At 40.7% G+C, this 24829-nt stretch overlaps 1 protein-coding gene across 4 annotated transcripts in view; it reads right to left on the reverse strand.

Annotated features, from left to right (window-relative positions):
* The window catches only part of LOC121436875 (long-chain-fatty-acid--CoA ligase 4), a 70423-nt gene extending 46454 nt beyond the window's left edge, over nucleotides 1–23969 (reverse strand). For 2 of the 4 annotated variants that reach the window (XM_041636777.1, XM_041636778.1), the window contains exon 1: nucleotides 23751–23969. The gene's annotated coding sequence lies outside the window, so the exon portion shown is untranslated. The remainder of the gene's footprint in view (nucleotides 1–23750) is intronic. The other 2 variants (XM_041636780.1, XM_041636779.1) reach the window with 1 other exon arrangement.
* Nucleotides 23970–24829: the final 860 nt, after the last annotated feature.

The following is a 24829-nucleotide window of genomic DNA, read 5'->3' on the forward strand; positions in this document are numbered from 1 at the left end:
AAGTCAAATAAACACAATATTTCCTATTATAACTATAATGCTAACGGTTTGCTAAGACTAAGGTAGGTGCCTTGGCTTCATCCCTCAGCACAAACACATAAATGCTAGTTAAGAAAGGGCGGGGTGGGGAGAGGAAAAAACACTACTGCCTGGGTTCCACATGAGTCACCCCCAGAAATATTTTAACTACCACTAAGTGAATAGACGGTATCAAAAAGCCAACAACCATGAAGCGTTCCACACACAGTTGAAAGTGTGAATCATTTCTGTGGGTACCACAGGTCCATTTACCTTTCCTGTTAAAACAAACAGGTACACAAATAATAGAAGACAACTGAATAATACTTAGTTGGTAACACATCATACATTCCTTCATTCTGTAATGAGAACATTTCTAGCTGTCCAGATTCAGTCCCTGTATCTATGAAACCTGTAAGAACTACTCTTTCAATGTCTGTGTGTGTACTAGACCCAGAGTGTTCCTTTCTACACTGGTATTTAGAGAGTCTTTGAAGAGAGGGGATTTCAGTAGTGAATGATATAATCCTTTCTTGTTTACCATCTGGTCTCTGGGAACAAATATCCAGACTCCGGAGGCTAGCCCCTTGCCTAACACAGTCTTGCTTCAGACATTCTATGCAACTGGGAGATCTTGCAAAATGTACACAGGCTGACTTCAGAAAGCAGGGCTCGGATGGCTGAATTTCTTTCCCTCAAAGCTTTCATTCCAAAATGTTTCAGGCAACAATAAAGTATCGTTACGTAATCTCATTTCCTGTATGGCCAACGCGTCTATGAAAGTGTCCTCTAATAACCTCGAAGGGCCTAGCTGCAGGAAGTCCACAGTACTGACAATTATGAAAGGAACACAAGTGCTATGCATAGGATTTTTTTTTGCAATACACAACAAAAGATTCACTTAAAGAATAACGCATGTCCATGGCTCCACAGCTTATATGTAACTGCATGGAACTGACACACATGAGAGGCTATATCCAAAAACATGATCCACTGAGAATGGATTCAAATTAGGGTGATCCCATTTCCCAGCTTGCCAATGACTATCACTGACCTATATGCCTGTCGTCCCAGACAGTAGAATCAAACTCCCTTTCTTGGAAAAATACTCTTAAGATGTCTCTAGTTAGACCCTACTTTGGTTCCTACATACAGCAAGTAAGGATGTATGGCCACAGTAGCCAAAGCTAGCCTTCACTATGCAAAACATTCCCAGGTACACACTCCTCTTTGAACCCACAGCCATGTGTGATATGTAAGGAATGAGAGCACTAGCTATATACCATTAAACTTACTGTCTGTCTCTCCCCCCTCTCTCTCTCACATATGCATGCACGAGCACACACACACTCTACAACATCTACTAAAATTTTAGTTTATGGAAAACCAAACATTTGTAATTCAGCTAAAATCTAGAGTGACAGATTAATTTTTGATTTCAAATTGAAGTAAAGTTCCCATCTTAAAAGTTTATATTTTAAAATAAGTCAGATGCACTGGAAGGAATGGCCTATCTCCATTTATAGTTTGCTTGTTTTACATTCATATGGGTTTAAAAGACTATAGTCCATATTTTTAAAATGAGTTCCGATTTATCATTTAAAAAACAGAAAAAAAATTGTCAAGCTAACTTCAGCAATCAAACAAAATTTCTACCTTTGCAAATAACGCACATTTTGTGCTGTTTTGTAAACAAATATAACCAGTTCTAATTTCCCATCTATAATTCTCTGGGAACCTTAGCATCGCACAGCAAATACTGCTTGCTTGATTACCAGCCAATGACAAAGCAAATCCGGTTGTTTCTAAACTAATGCAGATCCTAGAGAAGAGTTGCTGGAATGCTAATGACCTGGGTCTCCAGGGCAGCTGCATCGTTAGCATACTAAAAAATGAGAGAAAAGACCACCCACTCACAAGTGCACTGAGTGCTCCTCCCAAGGTTAAGGAGCTGAGAGGCAGATTGCACAGCAAGCAGGAGTCGATCTGCCTCCTTTCCTAGCACGTTATTTTTCCTTCAGCCATGAACACTCTATTCTTTTTCTAGCTTCCTTTAGGGCTTAATTTAAGCAGTACTGGTAGAAAGCCTTCTCTGACTGCCCATTTATGCCATGTGCACTTGACACTGGGCCCCAAAGCACCCTTGAACACTGACTTAAACTTCTGTGAGTTTGTGTTCTCCTGCTTTGGTTCTCCCACTGAAGATGGAGGCCATGCTGGTCTTGATCACCACTGTACCACTCGGACCCCATACAGATGCAGTGAAGGCTCCGAGCAGATTCACAGTGAGTCTTTCTTAAATGAATACTGTATGAAATTATAAGTCAGATGATGGAGAGAAGAAATCAAGGAGGACTTCTTTGGTGGGGTTTCTCTGTGTAGCACCGGCTGTACTGGAACTCACTCTGTAGACCAGGCTGGCCTCGAACTCACAGACATCTGCATGCCTCTGACTCCCAAGAACTGGGATTAAAGGCGTGCTCCACCACTGCCTGGCTCAAGGAGAATTTCTAAGTTACAGCTTTCATGCTAGGTTGAAGCATGTGCCTCTTCACATCTTTATAGGAGTTGTTTCTTCTCAGACACTGAGAGGTTTTACATTAAAAACAGCAAAGTTCATAGTCTTACCAAGTACAAAGTAGATACGCCCTTTATGCAAAGAACCATAACTTCATAAAGCAGAGCAAACAAGAATCTGCTCAGGATGTTTACACTTATTATTAATAACACGTCTCATATTCCAAAGTCTATTTAACTAGACTATCAGAGCCAACTGCCCACCTAATGTTCAGCTCCCCGAATATCAGCTCAAATCTTGCAGAATTAGTGTCACAAGTATAGAAAAGAAACAGAGATAAAACCATGAACACAGAAGAGCATAGGAGAAAAAGTGTTTGAAATGGTGGCAAATGCTGAAGCAATAATAGCTGCATGCCTATAAACTGCCACCTGGTGGCACCATTGTCACTAGCTATCCAATACAGACATGAACCCTGGAGAGAACTATCAGGCTGTTTGACAAAGCTTAACCTGAAAGCTGCATAAACTATTTCTCTTGTTTTGATGGGCAACACACTCAAGTGTAAGTTCTCTAGCCGCTGGAGTAGCTCTTAAGGACACTGTCCAGCAGAGGCTTGTGGAAGTAAGTCTGCTTGGCACTTTGGCCTAAAGATTCGCGTCAGCTCCCTAGTCTAAATGTGGAGAAAGGGAGATCGAAAAAACCCTGCAAAGCATTTGCAGACTTCACGGTCAACCAAAATGAACATAATAGGAAAAAAATTCACTGCATACATTTTTTAAAGACCCACCAATTTAAATGGTCCAACTGCTGACGGTCACATTTCTCTGGTTCGTTAGGTGGGAAAACAGTAAACACATACACAGTTGGCCTTGTACTTAGTGTAATAATGAATCAGCTGAACAAAGAAATAGATACAACAAAATATCTTAGGAAAATGAATAAGTTTTATTAAAAACAGTAAACATAAAAGAGAAGTTTATCAAGGAAACAAGCCATAAATGTTATATTTATCTGCAAAAAAGGCACATGTTCAGCAGCCTCGCTTTTAGGGAAATTCAGACTCTCTATATGAAAAAACATAGACAAATATGTCTATAAAATTGTTTAAAATATCAGGTATCTCTTGAGTAAAAGGATTACCCATATATGTTGTTTATTTTTATAATTTTATTTATATATTCTAAAAATAAATGTATAATTTTGGATGCTGCAACAGAAAATAATACCTAGGAAATACAAAGTGAATTCTAGCTTTTATAATTGTTTTGCCTCTATCATGTTGTATACAGTGTTAAATTTGGGGGCAACAGCACCATTTATACATGGACAGTAGCACTATCTCTAAGATATTTACTATGAGCCTAAGAATGTTCAAAATTTAAAAGTGTTCATTTCAAAGAAATAACATCACAATAACATCACATTTAAAAAGACAAGAGTACGCTCTTTATTCGTTCATTTAATCATTTATTTATTTGTTTACTTATTTGTTTTTTGTTTATTTAGTTCTTTCAAGACAGGGTTTCTGTAGCTTTGGAGCCTGTCCTGGAACTAGCTCTTGTAAACTAGGCTGGTCTCAAACTTACCTCATCTGCCTCTGCCTCCCAAATACTGAGACTAACGGCATGAACCACCACCACCCAGCCGGAGTATACACTTTTAATTTATAAGAAAGAAGTCTTCAAAGTTTCTAACATTACAACACAAAAATGTAGAGACGACTTTATCATTGGGTCATCCTTAAATACTCAAGTAATACTACCCTGTTGTACCAGATTTAAGGAAGCAGGAAACAAATCATTAAGGGGTCTACTGACTGGGTTTTGCAAGCACCACTGCATGGAGAGTTGAATAGGGAAGGAATCGAACAGTTCTTTCCTTTCACAGTTTTTTTTCCCCAAGACAGGGTTTCTCTGTGTATCTCCAGCTGTCCTGAAACTCACTCTGTAGACCAGGCTGGTCTCGAACTCACAGAGATCCATCTGCCTCTCTGCCTCTTGAGTGCTGGGATTAAAGGCCACCACTGCCCCGCTGTACTTCACATTTAAAAACACCTAGTTTTCCAAATCCATAGTAGTTGCAGATGCATGAGCAAGCATTTGTTCAAGAAATATTCCATAAGCATAAACTATGCTCTGCCCTCATGAAACTTAGTACTCAATAAACATTTTAAGTAGACAGCAAGCTAATATAGACACAGAGGTACAACAGGACAAGGTCACCTATAAGAAAATTCACTCATCCAACTACATGGTACAGACCTTTAAAGTTAGAGCTACGGGGTATCCAGTTATACCTGCAATCACTAATGAGGAGAGTATTATCTGGCTTGCTTAAAAATCAATTTTTATTTTAAAAGTTGATGTAAATGTCAGGCCATGAAAACACATGCATAACAAAGAATGAATGTGAGGTTCTAAAGAACACAGAGGAATGAAAAATGCCATCTCAAAAAGCCACAGACAGAAAGCTTAAAGGCCCTGACCAATCTCACGTATTGACTAGCCAACTTACAAACAACACTCCAGTCTAGTTATTTTAGCAAGTGTAAAATTTGGAATAGGTTAGTTAAATCCATGGTGGAACATCTGCACAGGAAACTTTACTGCCTATGTATTTAAAATGCTTTAGTATAAGACACGTATCCAGAGTGCCAAAAGCAAAGCTTAGGGGTGGGGGTGCAGCTTGAGTGGTAAAGCATTCATATAGCATTTATCTCTGGCACTGCAAAATAGATAAAATACAAACAAGAACACATCAAAAGTGAAGTGGCAGATTACTAGAAGATGTCAAGCAGAGGAAAAGCCTTCTTCTATCTCAAAGAAACCCTGTTTAAGGAAGGTGAGCTGTGTATTCACATACAGCAGTCAGTAAGCGTTAATATTTCATAGGTGAATACTGTCCATAAAGCCCTAATACATTTTAGCATCTGCTGGATCAACAATGAAAGTGCCTTTAAGACATCCCTTTGCAGTGACGTCTGTGATTACTTAATCTCAAATATGTCTCCTTGAAAGTAGGCAGTAATTCAATCCTCTTTGAAGCATCTGTAATCAATGTCAACAACAGCAGTAAAAGAAGGTAGTTTGTCCTTTCATGTAGATGGGGCAATCTGTTGCTTAACCTTCTTCAAAAGCAAGGCCAGGGTCAGTAGCACAAGAGGATGTTGTGAAATGCTCTCTCGTCATGCATCACCATGAGCTCAGCTGGCTATGTGAGAGTGACCTGCAGCTACGATTATCTTTTTAGATTATTTCATGTTTGCAAGTGGTTCGCCTGAATATATGGCTGTCCACCATTGGCATGCCTGGTACCCATGGAGATCAGAAGACAGCACTAAATCTTCCAGAATTGGAGTTACAGAGGACTGTGAGCTGCCACGTGCATGCTGGGAACTGAAGGGGATCCTCTGCAAGAGCACATAACCACTAGTGCTCTCTCCAGACTGGAGTTTTTAAAAAAAGAACACAAAGGTATCTTTTGATGTCCTTCTCTTACAGTTTCCAGGACCACTGTGCCTGAAAGTCGAACACTGAGGTTGAGAGCCAGGTGCCCAGCCCAGGTAAAATCCTAGTCTTTCAGCAACACTGGGGCAGTGCCAGCGATACCAAAGGGAAGGGGTGCTCTAACAACCACAGGGCATGGTTGCAGCCATGGCCAAGAACTAAACTCCAAGCAGGGTATATAACCTGCAGTCTCTGGACCAAAGGTGAACAAGGATAGTTAAGATTCTGGCCCACTATAAAGTCGTATACAATAGGAACTGGTTTTGCCTTTTGTTGCTGTAACTCAGTCATGCAGTGCTCAAACATGAACATTATAGATGACATCATCTTGTGGCAAGGTGAAATTCTGTAAGGACACACCTTACAGAACCAGTCTACAGGACATACAAGTCAAATGAGTTAACGGAACAATTTCGAATTGCCATTTCTTTTCTTTAACCCAAGAGGCAGAAGTCAATCCTACCGTTTAGGGTTATGAGGCAAAAAAATCACAAGTTTGACTGGTTTTTTAAAATGCAGGGGCTGTATAGATGGCTCAGTGGTTAAAAACACTGGCTGCTCTTCCAGAGGTCCTAAGTTCAATTCCCAGCAATCACATGGTGGTTCACAACCATCTATAGTGGGATCTGATGTCCTCTTCTGGCATAAAGCTGTACATGCAAATAGAGCACTCATATAAATAAAATAAATAAACCTTAAAAAATAAAGCCATCATCTGACCACAAGTAAAAACTAATTTTCCACCTTAAACTTGCAGTCATTCTTCTAAACCAAAGAAATATTTTCCATGATTTTGTAATAAAATGCTGTAACCATCAGAAAACATTTGAAATGACTTAAAATGCTTCTTAGCTAGGAATAACATAAAACTAGAGAAATGAATTTTTGCTGAAAACCAACTATAAACAGAGTCACTATTTCCAAATGAGCTGTTTGCTACCTATCAAAAGCCATTGCAGTTTATCTAACAATACTCTCGCATTTGCAGATTGTTACTGGAGAATGTGTTCATTCATCAAGTTAAACATTGTAGCACTTCATAACAATGTAGCCAGCCCACAGAAGCTGCCCTACTTTTTCTCCTATTGCTGTGATAAGCACCATGACTTGGGGAGGAAAGGGTTCATTTCACCTTACAGCCTGGAGTCAGTGCAGGAACTCAGGAAACTGACTGAAGCAGAAGCCATGGAGGAATGCTGCTTACTAGCTTGCTCTTCAAGGCTTGCTCAGCCTGTTTTCTTAAGCAATCCAAGACCACCTACCAAGGCATGGCAACGGCCCCAGTGGGCTGGGCCCTCCCACATCAATCAGAAATCAAAACAATACCCCAACAGACTTGTCAATGGGCAACAAGACTGAGGCTTTCTTCTCAATTGTGGTTCCTTCTTCCCAGGTGACTTCAGGAACTGAATTGCAAAGTTCTGGTTTTCCCAATTCAAGGTACTTCGAGTACAGACTGACACCGTCACTTCCTCTTTGGTAATGACCTTTTACATCATTCACCTCCTCTTTCCTTGAAGAGTGTCTGGGTCAATGTGACCCTTCAATTAAAGACAAGACTCCCCAAGTTCAAGACAGACAGGTGGAAACTTTAGCCCCCTATGAATAAAACAAAGATACTATGGTCCTTACAGGTAAAGTTGTTTTGAGAAAAGCACCAGCTATCTGAAATTTGTTAGCTAAGAACAAATTTCTCATTTTACTAAATTTTATCATCGCAGCAATAGGCCAATCATTACAGAGAAATATTCCAAGTAACCAGAGTACATGGTAGAAATGTAGGACGACACAGAGATAAGATAAGAGTTGGGCAGCTATTCTGCACCAGTAATGTTTCCTCACACATACCTTTTGTGGAGCCCTTATGTCTACTTGCCCCCCAGTATTATACTCCTACCACCATAGGGGGACAAGTATCTTTTTCATCCTGGTATTTGTTCTTTGGGACCTGACAATGACCAATTATTCAGTTCTACCTAGGAAAATCCCAAGAGAACTATGGAGAGATGCTAAGCTGTAGACGTGATGTTGCTCACACACAGGAATAGGGCCAGCTGGAGGGCTCAGCGAGCAGAGAAACCCATGTGCTGACCTGACAACCAGAGTCTGGTCCCCAGAGACCATTAGGTTGCAGGAGAGAGGCAATTCTCAAGAATTGGCTTTAGACCTCCATGTGTGCAAAGGCACATGCACACAAATAATAAAAAGGGCGTCCCAGGTCACTTCAGCTACATATTGAGACCTTAACCTCAAAACATAAAGGAAGAAATTCAGGAATTAAAAAAAGGTAGGAGATTCACTGCAAAGGTTTTCGCTTTGCAGCTGTCTCTTCTAAATTAGCCTGTAGTTTAAAAGGATAGCACCTATAAGGAAGAGCAGCACCCACCCCTGTTACCATGGAGGATAATGCAAGGCATTCCTTTCATCCTTGCAGTTGTGGATAGTACCAGTACCATACTTCATCTACACTACTCTTTCCCTGTAGACGCATCTCTATAATAAAGTTTAACTTAGAATTTGGGGAGAGAGAGAGAGAGAGAGAGAGAGAGAGAGAGAGAGAGAGAGATGTCCAGCACTAGATATTAGTAAAATAACAAGATATTTTGAGAAATTTTATTCAAAACTCATGAATTATTCATTTCTGGAATTTTCCATTTAATGTGTTCAGGCTGATTATGGGTAACTGAAACTAAAAAGTGAAACTGCAGATAAGAGGAATTCTTTGGAAAAGAAATATACTCTATAAATAATTTAATACTTAATGGCTTGGTAATCAGGAAAATGTTAAAAATTAATGCAAACATATATACATATATATAATTTTAAAAACTTAGTTGCATATAAAAATCCTGGTCTTATATACTTGACACTAAACACAAAATCTAGGTAAAAGAGTCTAAAAATTTCTGGGGGTTGTTTTGAATTGTAACATCCTTAGGAGATCAGTCATTTAGCTTTTTAAAAGAGGTATATCGAGGGCTGATGAGACGCAAAGGACAATGGCACGGGGTTTTGATCCTACGTAATGTGATGGCTTTGTGGGAGCCTAGCTAGTTTGGATGTTCACCTTCCTAGATATGGATGGAGGGGGGAGGTCCTAGGTCCTACCATAGGGCAGAAAACCCTGACTGCTCTTTGGACTGGAGAGGGAGGGGGAGAGGAATGGGGGGAGGGGAGAAGGGTGGGAGGAGGGGGCGTAGGGTGGGAGGAGGGGGAGGGAAATGGGAGGCTGGGAGGAGGTGGAAACTTGTTTTTTTTTCTCCTTTTCTCAATAAAAAAAAAGAAAAAAAAAGAGGTATACCTCGTATAATTGTGTTTGAATGAAGATGCTAATGCCAACATTTCTATTTCTGGAAACAAACACCACATGGCTTCCCAATTAAGGGTTGCATAACTCACAAAAGGTGCACCTGAGCCTTGCCTTTTCTAGGTTCCAATTACAGAAAACAACTTGCTTCCAAGAAATCCTAACCTTTCTTTGTGTGACGGTTTGAATGACAATGCCCCCCTACCAGGGTCAGGTATTAGAAGACTTGGCCCCCAGTTGGTGGCACAGTCTGGGGAAGTGAGGCAGCCTAGTTGGAAGCCTACAATTCAGGTGGCCATTGAGAGGCACCACTTTCAATTCACTCTGCTTCATTGTTCAAAACTAAAGATGTAATCTCCCAGCTTCCTGTGGCCATGTCTGCTCTTGCCGCCATGCCTCCCTGCCACGATGGTCTCCTATCCTTCTAGTACTGTCAGCCCAGAAAAATTTTTTCCATAAGTTGCTTTTGCTCATATTTTATGACAGCAACAGAAAAGCAACGAATACATTCTGTAAAAAATTGTGTGGGCACAGAAAATCCCAACACTCTCTGAAACGTTTTTGTTCTTGTGTTGGGACCTGATGCTCTCTGCACCCTAAATATTCCAAAGACCTTAAAGTCATGGTCAACTAAGCTTGCAATTAACCAAAGGTGAAAGAAAGTCTCTGATTCCAACTCTACAAATATCACTATGCCTGGCCTATTTTGCTCTACTTTTCTGAACAATATTTCCCTGGCAAGGGTTATGACTAGACTAGTACTTAGTCCTATCCTTCAGTAAAGCTATGGATTTTCAACTACTCTTCTAACTTCTCGACTCCTCCAGAAGCTACGGAGCTTCAGCGGCCATGTGGAATGCAGCCTCTTCTCCTTGGATTCATCCCAGTGCTTATGACTGTGCCTTCTATCTTCTGTATTCAAAGCCACCACCAGCGTTTCAGTTCATTCCCCAAGTTCCCGTTTCCTGTCTGAGAGCTCTTAAGTTTTCTATTCAACCGAGAAGCAGAAATGCCTAGCAAATTCTAAGCACAAGAAATGCTCGCCAGCCTCTCAGCAGTAACCCTGTGAAAATGTATTGCTGTAATTGGTGGAGTAAAAAGCTGAAAGGCCAATAGCTAGGCAGGAGGGAGGTATAGGTGGGATTTCCAGGGAGAGAAAGAGGAGGAATCTAGGATGTGCAGGAGACACCAGGATACACAGAGAGGAAACAGGAGGTCCAAGATAGAAGGAAGGTAACACCACATGATAGAATGTAGACCAATATAGATGGAGTAAATTAAGTTATAAGAGATAGTTGGGAACAAACCTAACCTAAGTCCAAGCTTTCATAATTAATAAGTCTCCATTTCATTATTTGTGAGCTGGTGGCCCAAAGAAAAGTCTGACCACAAGAAGAGTCCGAATTTTCCAGGTTTTCTTAGATGAGTGATCCTCTGCAGAAGCCAGGCATTACTTTTTCGCAGTATGACGATAATGGGACTATACATAACAGGAAATTAGCAGAAAGACAGGTAAACAGGCATTTCAGTATGCCCCCCTTACCTGCTGCATTAGCCTCATTCACAACCACCAGAATTCACCAGTATAACTTTTCAAGACATTTTCTCGTTAATCAAGTCAGAAAAGAACCACTATGTTGCTGCTCCTATAAAGTCTGTGACCTTATAACTGCACCTATGAGTGGAGAATCTTCCTGCTATGAAATCAAACTCCAAGAGGCGAAGAGGCAGACAGACAGCCTTGAAACCTGGGCTGTTTCAACCACCGTAATAGAAAAATAGGAGTAGCCTGATGGTGGCAGCACACTCCTTTAATCCCAGCACTCCGGAGGCAGATGTCTCTGAGGTTGAGGCCAGCCTGGTCTACACACTGAATTTCAGGACATCCAGACCTGCTACGTAGAGGAACACTGTCTAGAAAAAACAAAACAAAACAAATATTGAAAACCCTTGTCTACACGTAGTCTTTTTAAATAAAATGCCCTACCAAATTTGCAGAAAATTATTAAAGGAACAAAATCATGAAAAATAATATATTTTACCTAGGCTTGATGGCATCCTCCTATAATACTAGCATTTGAGAGGCGAGGGCAGGGGGCTTGCCATGAGTTTGAGGCCAGTCTAAAGTACACAGTGAGTTAGTTCTTGGACGGTGTAGTGAGACCAAGGCTCAGAAACAACAACAAAAATAGCACCTTTTTGCTTCTAGGTCCCACAGCATCAACTCAGGAGACTATAATGAGTCTTATTTGTTTAATTAATGCTTCATAGGTAACCACTATACAGACACACATGCTCTAATCAGTGAAATCAAAGTCGATCCTCTAACATGTTTCTCACAATTCTCAATTGTGTATACCACATACAGGGCTATCAGAGACAAAGATTCATGTTGCTACAGATACCTAGATTTTCTTTACTTTTCTAAATTGCAAAATAAAGTCCTTTATCACATACAACTTTATCCACAATCTAGACACAGCTACCCATTTTCTTCTTTAAGCAAAATGAGCACACAGGTTCAATTTGAGTATTTTTCACTGAAGTCCAAGTTCACACACAAGAAGTTAATGACATTCCAAATACTGCACGTAAACCTCATCACTTTAGCAAGAATTTTGTGCCTGTGTGGAATCTATGTATATGTGTGTGCACAGCATATGTTCACATGTGTATGTACATGCAGGAGCAAGCCCATGTATATGCAGAAGCCAGGAGGCATGGGTGTCTTGTTTTACTCCTCTGCACCTTCCTTGAGATAGGGTCTGTCACATAACCTGGAACTAGGCTTGTTGCCATCTCCACCTCACCGTACTCCCTAACACTGGGGTTACACGGGGTCATTCAACCTTGCCTGGAATTTTTTACAAGGGGATTTGAACTCAGCCCTCATGTTTGCATAGCATGCACTTTTTAGCCCCTGACTTTTAACTACAATTTTAACACAGGTTAGGTCTGTATAGACATTACCATCATAACAGAAGGAGCGTGCATGTGCGCGCGTGTCTGTGTTTGTGTTTGTGTGTGTATGTGTGTTTGATGGTGGACTAAAAGTTTACAAATCCTTATATCCTGGTAAAGCTGTAGAAAAATCCATTAGTCACAATTGTGATGCTGTTAGTGTAAGCAAACCCATTGTGCTCCAGTCATATTTGAACCCCAGAATGCAATTATGTACACTACATATGCAATGGGCTCTACCACTTAGCTTTGCATAAATATAAGCCATGATGTTCACACAAGGATGAAAGCAACCAATACATTTCTCAGAATATAGTCCCATCATAAAGTGACACAAATCGCAACTTGTTCATACTTTAATTCAAAATCATCTGAACTGGCTTGACGTTGAGAATATAAAATTTTGTTGGTCATTTGGTGACTAACTTTCCCCCCAAGATTACAGTTAGCCCAAGAAACCAGCTGTTTTTACAAAAATACTATATTTACACAACAGTGTGCGTATGTTTTTACTCATAAGGTATCTCTTTCACGTACATAGTCACCAATCCTCAAAAATGCCTACAGTACACGATGAAAAAAAGAAAATTACAAATCAGTATGTATTGTAAGAATTCATTTTGTAGACAGTATAGATGCTTATATCTATGAATACTAAGTGTCTGTATGCATGCACACATGTATATACAAACATCTATATCAGAAAGGTAACATGGTATTCTTATCAGAGTAGAATAATTTAAAAGATTTGCCTTTAATCCCAGCACTCGGGAGGCAGAGGCAGGCGGATCTCTGTGAGTTCGAGACCAGCCTGGTCTACAAGAGCTAGTTCCAGGACAGGCTCCAAAACCACAGAGAAACCCTGTCTCGAAAAACCAAAAAAAAAATAAATAAATAAATAAAAAAAAATAAAAAATAAAATAAAAGATTTGCTAGGCAGTGGTGGCGCACGCCTTTAATCCCAGCACTCGGGAGGCAGAGGCAGGTGGATCTCTGAGTTTGAGACCAGCCTGGTCTACAAGAGCTAGTTCCAGGACAGGCTCTGAAGCTACAGAGAAACCCTGTCTCAAAAAAAAAAAAAAAAAAAGATTCTCAATGGGAGAAAAAGTTACATTTCATAAACCACCTGAATGCTCACTCAGTACAAACCATTACATATGCTATATAGTAATCATAAGTATCCTCCAGTGGGCATATGTTTCTTATTAACTTGTACAACTACCAATAAAACAGCAATTAAAAATGTTAAATACGTCGCCAGGCGGTGGTGGCACACGCCTTTAATCCCAGCACTAGGGAGGCAGAGGTGGGCGGATCTCTGTGAGTTTGAGGCCAGCCTGGTCTACAAGAGCTAGTTCCAGGACAGACTTCAAAGCTATGGAGAAACCCTGTCTCGAAAAACCAAAAAAAAAAAAAAAAAAAAAAAAAAAAAAAGTTAAATACACTACTGATTTAATAAAGAATAGCAGATTTCCTCTAATGCCACTCCCTTTTCCTCTAGGGATAACTACTCTGCAGTATGCTATCAATCACACCTTTTTTATTGTCTATATACATGATAAGGTTTGTTTACCTTTCGATAAATGGAATCACGGTGCACCACGTACTGTGACTCCTTTACTATACCCTAGAACTCCTGTGTCAGTTCATCTAGGTCTCTCTGATGGGAATTTTTCTTTTTCTCTTTGTTCTAGGATACTATGTACCACAGCAAAATATTCATTTTTGATTTTCTGAGACACTGTGTAGCCATGACTGGCCTAGAGCTCACTATGTAGTTAAGTTGACCTCCAACTCAACTCAGAGATCTCCCTGCCTTGGCCTCTAAATGCTGGGATTAAAGGCAAACACCACCACACCTGGCCAAAATATGCGTACCTATTTAAATGAGAGGATTTAGATATTCTTTACTAAAAAGTTACGTAGTGTATACATTTGTTCAAAGTATTATATTTAAATTCTAGCAATGTATCTATTGCAAATGTTTACATTTCCCTAGTAAATCTGATAAACCTGAGGATCTTTTCTTTTATATTCATTTTACTTATTTAGATGGAAGATATCAATTCACAACCCTCTGGTGCTTTTTCTAAGCTCACATCCATACTTCAAGAAAAACATTTTCTATACATCTTTCCTATGGATCAATAGGTTCATTACATATTATGCTTATTATGTAAAAATCCCTTTATCTAATCTGAATTAGAACCGTTAATATAAAAGGTAAATGCAAGTGAAAAACTATTCTTAATGCATCACTTAGCAAACATTTCAGGTTATCTTCATTTCACTTTATCAGTGGCAAAAGTACACTCATTCTCCAAACTCTTGATATAGGTCCAAGAAGCCAAGACGTTTGTTTCTCCCGATTGCAAAGAAATTTAAACTGAATTCTTGGGATACAAATGTCAAGGAACTGAAGAAACTTACAAAGCAATAACCATGCGGACTACATCCAAATTTCTGTATTTACATAAAATATATACTATCTTACCCGTACCTAATTGTGTCATTTTTTTAAAGCAATTTTCACTCTTCCTAAAACAATTCAGTGTTATTCATAATAATGGACCTAATGTGATCACCATCAGTTTCAACCGTTATCCATAGCGGAACTGTTTTCTTCAATGTCCACTCCCCACCGCCATCCCCCACCGCCATCCCCCACCTGCCATGTGATGTGAAGTGACTCCCACACACTGCATATCATTTCACTTGTTTCAGTAAAAATGCCAATTACACCCACTCATATTTTATCTGTTTATAAAATATTAAATCATATATTTTAAAAACACAATATGAAGATATAGATCAGTGGTGAAGCACTTCATGCAGAAGGCCGTAGGTTCCATCCCCAGCAAACACATGCATAAGCACTAGTATGTACACCAACTATCCAGGTTCGGTAGTAAAGCCGATAAGCCCAGCTGGTAGGCATACAAGCACACTGGACTAGCAGCAATTGTTCAGTTTATAGCGTCTCTTACCAAAGAATGAAAATCATCATTTAATACTGTGAATCACGTAAAGAGAAGTCAATTAAAATCTCTACAGCATATTCAGAAGCTGTCCCCCCTCAAAAATCTGCCACTCGCCCTTTTGACTTTGTTCCACTATCTTTATGTTTTTCACAATTCTTAAAATATGCATTTGTATTTATAAAATATGTTTACTATACTTCTGCATATGATGGGATCTACTTCCTCCCAAATGTGCAGTCGAATGTCCTAACTTCATTTTCATTTTCAGCATGACACTTAGGAAACTTAAAAGAACTAAAGTGTCAAGTTAACAAAAGAAGGAAGTTGTGCAAACAAAATAATAAAGCACAGCGGAAGGTCAACTTGGTAGCCTCCTCCTATGTACTTAAAGGTTACAGAGCAGTTTCTGGTGCAAAACTGCAGTAATGTCTCGCTCACTCCTTAGAGGTTTGGCTTGGAATAATTCGACTGCAATAGGCCTGTTAGAATTGTACTATACCATGCAGTAAACTGACATTCGTTCTGAAATAGCCCACACCTCAACAACAGAAGGCAATCTCCCTAGTTCTCTAACTAGGCCTTAATTCTACTGTCAGGCTTGGTGAAGAAAATGAACACAAACTTCAAAGCAAAGCAAAGGCTATAAAAATTTCCTTTACAAAATAGAAGAAATTAATCCCAGTTAAAGTTGCCTTATCTGAGAGTTAAAGTTGCCTTATCTGAGAGTTCATCAAAATTTTTTCTCTAATAGTCCAGAGAGTAAACAGACCTAGGAGGCCACGGGGTCCCTGTGAATACTGCCAGACAATACATAAATGAAGCCATATGGCTATGTTCCAACTGAAGTTTATTTACAGAAACAGGTGGTGGACAGGATTTGGCCACAGGAGTGTTTTTCTGTCCCTTGACTTACACCAGTTTGCTCTCTTTTCTAGTAGGAATTTGACACCCTACTGCACACTTACTGGAGCAGATATGGAAGCCACAAACAGACAAGTGATTACTGCAGTACCACCATAAACATGAATATTCTTACAAACTAATCACTAGTCTAGCAAGTTCGAACAGGCACACACAATTTTTAAACTATGATAGTATAAGCGTCACCAGCAGCCAATATTCTCTGCAAAAACAGTTAAGGGTTGGTGGTAAAGTAGGGTCCTGGCCTCTATCCTTACACCATACAAAAGAAACAGTTAAAATAAATGACAATCAGTGACTGTAAAAGAAAAATATACAGTGAGGACAAATTTAAGTGTCTTATTCTATTAGAGAAGTAAAAAAAGCCTACTAAGAATAGAATTGAGATTCGTAACTTTACTACTCAAAATGCAGGAATAAACTCTCACGCTGTGTTTAATTAAATGAAAGCAAACTTTGTGCTTTAGATAACTTAAAAAAAAACTTTGCTGAAAAACTATAGTTTTGTCAAACTATTTCAGTTTAGATAATGGAACCCAAAATCTCCTTGGCACATTTTGCGTCTGTTTAATTCTATGTTGTGTTTGACAAGTGGTAAAGCAGACATTGTATTTTAAGGCACTAAAGGAGAACAGCCATTTTAGTACGGTAAGGACATGTATAACCAGATTCACATAGTGAAGCGCAAAGCCACTTGTCACAGAACATATGTGAGCTCTGAACTATTGAAACAGTAAATACATTGCTTGCAGGAAAAAGTAAGGGGATGTAAGGCTGAACACAAAGGAGTAAACTTGAATAATGTAAGTATACAAGATCCCCTTGAGACCAGAAGCACAGACCGTATATTATGTTTTTTTTTTTCCTGCAAGAGATGTATTTACTGTCTCAGCAGTACAAAGTTCTGCAAACCTCCCTGTGAAGAGGTTGGAAACACAAGCCACAAACTAAAAGAATATACTTTCAATCATATAACAACAAAAGATCAGTATTTAAAATACACAAAGAACTTTTAATACTCAACAATTTCAAATAATCCAACCCGCAAATAGACAAAGGGATGAGAGACATTTTACTGAAGACCTAGCAGTGGTCTGGTAGGTTGTCCATACACCAGTGGATGCCACCAAAGCCATGGATTCGTGGCACTCAGTGGGTTATTTTTTTAAAAAAGGTTCATGGAAGTGGAAAGGCTCCACGGGTGTGTGTGTGTGTGTGTGTGTGTGTGTGTGCATGTGCGTGTGCGTTGGGACAGGAAGGGGGGATCCAGGAGGAGCTGGTAGTGTAGGGGCGACTATGACAGTAGTCAGTGTACTGACGAATGAAATTCTCAAACATTAAATTTTCAAAAACCTAGTAGTGTGTTCAGGGCTGACCATTTGGTACTGGACAATCCACTGGTGTGCTCTTCCCTGGGGCGGACTGCCAAACCAACCCCAGTAAAATCTGAGGCATTTGACTCCAAATGGAAGTCTCCTGGAACCGGCTGTGGAACTCTCTAGCCGGAGAGAAGTTATTGAGCCGTAGTTCTCATGGCAGTCTGTCTGCTTCTATTTCCTTTCTATAGTTACGAGATGTTCATGATAGCCTGGGCCAAGAAGCTACCCCCTTGAACTGGGGTCACTAGCCATGACCTCTTCTCTAAGAGATTCAGTGCTTTGCTTCATAATCATTTACGTAATTATAAAATAATACTTTGATAGACTATCCTCCCGACAATATATGAATTTGTATGGCTATGCATTTGTAGATGAGGCTGGCTTTGACATTATGGTATAGAAAGCATTGTTTAAGTATAGTTTTAAATTGAACTTTGAAGATTTTTAAGAAGATAAAAGTTAGACATTAGTTAAGGATTACACATGAAAATTTATGAACTTGATCAGGACATAAGAGTCATTCATTAACTATAAGTGATTTATCGAATTGTTTTGTTTTTTTATCGTTATTGCGATGTGTGCACACATCCTCTAAATATAAATCTGTAAGTCTGTATACTGTTACTTTGTGCTTATATTTCTAGTCCAAATGTATATATATAAAACACTTGCCTACCTAAGACTCAGAGAATATTGGTGGAGGGGGCAGAAAGTGGATTCCGTCATATGTAGTAACCATCAGAATCTATACCTGTAAATTCTTCCCAGCATGACCACCCAAATGTGAGCTAAGCAGAGACACCGACAAACATGCCAAAATGGACAGGGACCAGGACTCAACCCTACACAAACTACAGGCAACTGATGTTATCTGTTCCACTTGCAATTGATTCTTTGAACCCACTGTCTAGGAAATGTAATACCTGATTGATTTTGTGCCTTCTTGTGCCAGGTGATTATGATAATTGTTCTTTGTAACTGCTTCACTGAACACATCTTTTAAAAATTGTAATACCTCTTCTACTTGTATAAAACCCTTGTTTGAGAGCTGCAAAATGCACTCAGCTTCAAACTGCCTCTGTGTTTGTTTCTGTTTGTCACCGCTGAATCCTTACCCATCTGATCTTCAAGAAACCATGTCCCACAAGACCCCCCATACCTGGCCGGGGTGGTCAGTGGCAGAGGACCACCTCTCCTGCTCCCAGCTTTACTCAGTTGCCTGTAGTTTGTGTAGGGTTGAGTCCTGGTCCCTGTCCATTTTGGCATGTTTGTTGGTGTCTCTGCTTAGCTCACATTTGGGTGGTCATGCTGGGAAGAATTTACAGGTATAGATTCTGATGTTACTACATATGACGGAATCCACTTTCTGCCCCCTCCACCAATATTCTCTGAGTCTTAGGTAGGCAAGTGTTTTATATATATACATTTGGATTAGAAATATAAACACAAAGTAACAGTATACAGACTTACAGATTATATTTAGAGGATGTGTGCACACACACATATGCAATAACGATAAAAAAAAGGTCATGAATTAAAAGAATAGAGAGGGGTAGTGAGGGAGAATTTGGAGTGATGAAAGATAAGGGAGAAACACTGTGATTAAAATCCCTCAAAGGAGGCAGACCTCACCTTTATTCCCAGTAGTTGGGACACAGAGGCAGACAGATCTCTGTGAGTTCAGGCCAGTTTGATCTACATAAAGAGTTCCAGAACAGTGCAAGGGAGGGTCTTAAGAGAGACTGTCTCAAAACACAAAATTACAATCTCAAAAATCTAAAAAAAATGCAAAAATATAGTAAACAAATAAAAAAAGATTTAAGTGGTACCAAATGCAGATCATGAGCCATCGGAGTATTATAAATTAAAACTATGAAGACAGATATCACTACATAGTGATAGTTAAAGGGAAATTAGAGAGGGCTGGAGAGATGGCTCAGTGGTTAAGAGCACTGCCTGCTCTTCCAAAGGTCCTAAGTTCAGTTCCCAGCAACCATATGGTGGCTCACAACCATCTGTAATGAGATCTGGTGTTCTCTTCTGGCCTGCAGGCATACACAATACTGTATACATAGTAAATAAATAAATCTTTGAAAAAGGGAAATTAGAATAAAACTACACATACCACTACATAGCTAAGGGGAAAAAAGTAGTCACAAAGCATTTACAACGGGAATATAAAACTGGTAGTACTTTAAAAAAAAAAAACAGTTTGAAACCTAAACATGTAACTACTGTATTACCTGACAACTGCATTCTTAGACAGTTAACCCAGAAGTGAAAAATCATGCTCATAAATGGAAACATCAGAGGTTCTTTGATAGGTGAATGGTTAAACACACAACTATGACAAGCCATTCATCATTTTCAATAATGAAAAGATTATTGATTAGGAGTATATTCCCTCTATACATCTCACGGACCTCCAAGGAACTGTGCTAGTGGTAGGCCTGTGTTCCTGTTTATTTAGCATTCCTGAAGCGACAAGAAGGGACATGGGAAACATCACCGAGACAGAAGACGACAGTAAATATTAAAAGGCAACACATAGAATCCTTGGGGGATAGCATCGTTCTGTGACTCGCCTGGAGTGACCACAGAAAGCTACACATGGCAACACTATGCAGAACTAAACATGGACAACTGTACACTGAAAGTGATGAAATATTGGGGCTGGAAAATGACTTAGCAGTTAAGAATGCTTGCTTCGTTTGCAGAAAATGAGAGTTTAGTTCCCTGTACTTATGCCAAGCAGCTCATAATTCCTATAACTCCAGCTCCAAGGCATTCAGACCCTCTTCTGGCTTAGGTGGGCTTCTGCACACAGGAGGCATGCATACATATAAATTAAAAACGAAAATAAATTTTTAAAAATGAAAGGAAAAACTGGTAGAATGTGAATATGATGGACACACAATATCTATTTCAACTTTCTTAGTTGTACTGTTATATAATTATTCATGATACTAACATCAGGTAAAATCAGATACGGGGTATTATCTCTTATTAACTATTTGTATAACCTACAACACCAGAATTCATAATCAAAAGAAAAGGGTATAAAAAGCATACTATCAGCCAGTAGCAGGAGTGGAAAAACAAAACTTATGTTTTTCCTGAGAAAAATCAAGGAAGGGAGGGGAACATACAATGTCCCAAAGAACCAAGTGGAGAGCCTGAGTGTGGTGGAACAGGCTTTAATCCCAGCAGATTAAAGGCAGAGACTGGCAGATCTCTGAGGAGTTCAAGGCCAGCCTGCTCTACAGAGTGAGTTCCAGTACAGCCAGGGCTACACAGAGAAACCTTGTCTCAAAAAATAAAACCAAAAACAGCTAAAAGTAACCAACAATCCAAAAGAACCAACAATCCACAATATAATACAATTATCTCCTACCCTATTGAGGTTTAACTTCGAGGGGAACTTATTCATCCTGACTTGGCTATTACTATTTTTTATAAAAATAAAGTACATGTCCATGTCTCACTAAAACCACACCATCCTCTCAGATTACAATTTCATAGAATAGGTGTTGTTCTCTTAACCATCATATCCTGAAGGTCTACCACAAAATACATGAGCCGCTAAGAACAAGAGAGTGGGATGAATTTATAAATAAAATGAGTGAGATGTCTGCGTATGCTTTATAAAATTGGTTTTTTAAATATATTCCATTGTTGTTGTTGTTGCTATTTGAGAAAGGGTCTTTCTATGTATATGTAGCCCTGCTGTTCTGGAACTTTCTATGTAGACTAGGCTGGCCTCACAGAGCTCTGCCTGCCTCTGCCACCCAGCTGAATACTTATTTTTTGTGTCTAGGCATTTTCCATGCATGTTTTTACACCACATGCACGCCTGGTGCTCACAGAGGCCAGAAGAGGGCGCTGGATCCATCCCTAGAGACTGGAGTTACAGGCAGCTGTGAGCCATGTGAATGCTGGGAATTGAACCTGGGACATCTGGAAGAGCAACCATTGCTCTTAACCACTGAGCCATTGTTCCAGCCCCTCTGTGTATGCTTTTAAAGTTCCTAGCCAGTTATAATTTTGAAGCAGTATGCCCCCACATCCTCTTACAAGTTTCTAATGGCCAACGGGCGTCTAAAATCCAGTGCGGTGTCCACACTTTTCACCCGCAAGTGGAGTGGAAGTTAACCTAACATGTGTAAAACTGCTTGTGAATTTATGTATTGCCACATGAAGTAATTCATTAAGTCACGAGGAATTAAAAATTAAGAATAACTTGATATTCAGACCTTTGAGAAAATGTTCTATGCTGACATAACAAGATTCAGCCACAGCCTTAATGTGAAGTGCATTAAAATACATATATATGCATAAAAATATCATTATTTTCAAAATACAGAATCCAACATGAGAGATTTATGAATCATCCTGCCAAGCATAGCCTTATTTTAATTTATATATGTGAAAACTAAGGAAAGTGCCTTCCTTGTTAACGGTTGCTATAGTTAGATACAGCTGAGGCTAGAATCTGAACGTCTCCAGAGTCTGGATTCGGGTCTCTTGCACCTAATTGGGCAAGATTCTTTGTTCTTTCTCCACCCACCACATCCCTACCCAATTCAGTAACAACAACAACAACAAAAGATGTATTTGATTTAGTTTTTAAGAGTACTGTTTTAAAGAACCCACAAAGCTGAACTCACTCAAACTTTTAAATCAGTACAATAAACCCTTCTGGAATTTTTTTTTTTATGTCAAGGTCCTTTATCCCAATTTGCGAGTATTAAGTACACTATAAATGCTGCTTCCTCCATGGAAGTGGCAGAGAGGGTTCATTCGAATAGGAGTCTAGCATGTTTTGCACTTTCGCAGATTCGGCTGAAAAGATGAGCTAGTTTGCAATTTAAGGGAGGCCTTACATTTAAATTTTTGCTTGACATGCTTAGTAGCAGCACTGTAATTGATCTCAACTTGTTGATTTATATCAAGAACATTTGGAAGCCTTGCTTGTTGGAAGTGAAAAAAGAAAAACTAAAGTTACAAGAAAGCACGGGAAATGGCTTTTCTTAGGCTAAATGTCCGTAGCAACGTGTTACTAAGCATGAATTTAGAGGTCCGAGAAACACGAGAAGGAACCTCGGTTATGCTTGAATCCAACTGCATGACAGCTGGGCATATTTTCACAGAAGAGGAAACTTAGTGGTTGGGTGATTAAACCATTAACCAGTAAAGCACACGGCTTACTTCTTCAGCAAGGTTCATTTCCCCTTATTCCGATCCTTATCGTAGTTTCTCTGAGTGAGGATTGACTTTTTTTTTCTCCTAAGATGAAAAGTACGAAGGAGCAAATTAATTTCAAGAGAATGAAAAATAAATGTCTTCGAAAGAGATGCTGGGGTAAAAATGAGAAATGACGTCTGATTTCAAGTATGTTGCCGGTTAGGCAGTGAATCACATTCTCCTAGGTTTCTCTGTCTATAGACATCGGCCACAGTTCTTTTCGGAACTCGAATGAGAGGAAGAGGAAGTGAATAAACCTAATATTAAATATACCTACTGAACGCGGGGATGAAGACTGGAAGAACACACCATGCATGCTTCAGCTAGGATCCAGCTGTTTGCTCACATACCTAAAGGTATGGATGCTGAGAGGGTATCTATCGAAACCTAAGGTACACCCCCCCAAAAAAAATTCGAGAGGGCAGATGTTTCTAGAGCCAGAAACACCCCCCCCCCACACACACACACACCCGCGCGCGCCAGGACCCCGTTACAAAGTGACTGGGAGGGGACAAAATGGAGCTGAGGTCTAGGGGCGCCCTAAAGGTCGTTTGGAGGTCTAGCAGGCACTTTTGTGTGCTCAAGTCAACTGAGTCCTGGCAAAGCCCTGTACCCCCTAAAGGAAGAGTTCTCATGGCCCTCGGGTACAGGGAGCTACAGGGACGAGTCAGGCGGGGTTCTAGAAGATCCCGGAGAGCATCCAAGGAGATAGGGACAGTGGTTATCTCCCCCGAATCCGAGGAGCTTCAGGAACCAGCGGCCACTGCCGGGAAGCAGAGCGCCCCCGACCTCCAGTCAGCTCAGGTGAACAACGCGGAGCCCGCCAGGGATCTGGGGCGGGGGGGGGGGGGGGGGGGGGCTCCCGGGCACCGACCCAGCGGCCGCAGCCTCCCCAAGCCTAGGATCACTCACCCAAAGTTGCTGCCTCGTGCACCACGTCTCTGCCACTCGGTCCGGCCTTAAGGGGAAGGAAGCTCGCAGAGACGAACCCGCGTGCCCGCTAGCTCTGGAGGTGCCTGGCAGGGAGGGGCGCGCCGCGGAGAGCAGTGGAAAAAAAAAATAAAAGAAGCCGCAGCGGCGCGCGCGCAATCCGGACGGCCAGTGGAGGCGGGGCGCGGCGCGAGCCCGGAAAAGACGCGCCCGGAGGGGCGGGCGGAGCGGGGGCGCGCGGTGGTGTGGCTGAGCCCGCCGAATCGCAGGCGGCCGCCGGCTCGGCCCACCCACGCGCCCGCCCCCGCTCGCTGAGGACGTCATCGCCAAAGAGGCGGAGCCCGCTGTGGTGGTGGGTGCTGCGAAGGAGGAGGGGTGCTACCAAGGGATCGCGGGTCGCTAAAGGCTCCCAGGAGCCAGTGGCTACAATGCAGATCCCGCAGTGCTGGGCAGAACCTCCCGCTCCCGCGAGGGCTTGGCCCCCGAAGGCGGGGAGCTGCGGAACAAGCCCACGCCCTAGCGGGCTTCCCAGGGCTCCACCCAGGATAAAAGTTCCCCCAGGTCATCTTCCAGCTGCCCTTAGTAGATACCTATCTTTGGACTACCTCGTGCTTCCTATAGTTTGTTGGCTTCTGGCTCCTGAAAGCCTGAGCCAAAAACCACCCATCCTTAGTATTAAGATCCTTGCTCCCTCAGGCTCAAGAAATGTCTCTTGAAGCCAGGGTTTTGCAAGTCACTCGGTCAAGGCAAAAAGAGCCCACAACTGATTAAAAAAAAAAAAAAAAAAAAAAAAAGTCAGGTCACTACTGCGAGATCATCTTGCTTCCTCCCCAAAGAGTTGAAAAATTATTGTTCTAAATAAAATTCCAGAGACTATCTCAGGGCTTCAAGACAGATTGTAACTGCGAATACGCCACAACAAACTGCCAAGAATATACCGCCCAAAGAAAGAAATGTCAACTAGTCTTCTAGTTCTATGACGCATAAGCATAAGGGTGAACTGGCTGCTTTCTTCTGCTTATTGTGGGTGTTTTACTTACTCGTTTTCATTTTTCTTATAG

The sequence above is a fragment of the Microtus oregoni genome, unplaced genomic scaffold, assembly GCF_018167655.1.
Source record: "Microtus oregoni isolate MIOR12 unplaced genomic scaffold, Mior012 000050F_005, whole genome shotgun sequence".
Classification (NCBI taxonomy): domain Eukaryota; kingdom Metazoa; phylum Chordata; class Mammalia; order Rodentia; family Cricetidae; genus Microtus; species Microtus oregoni.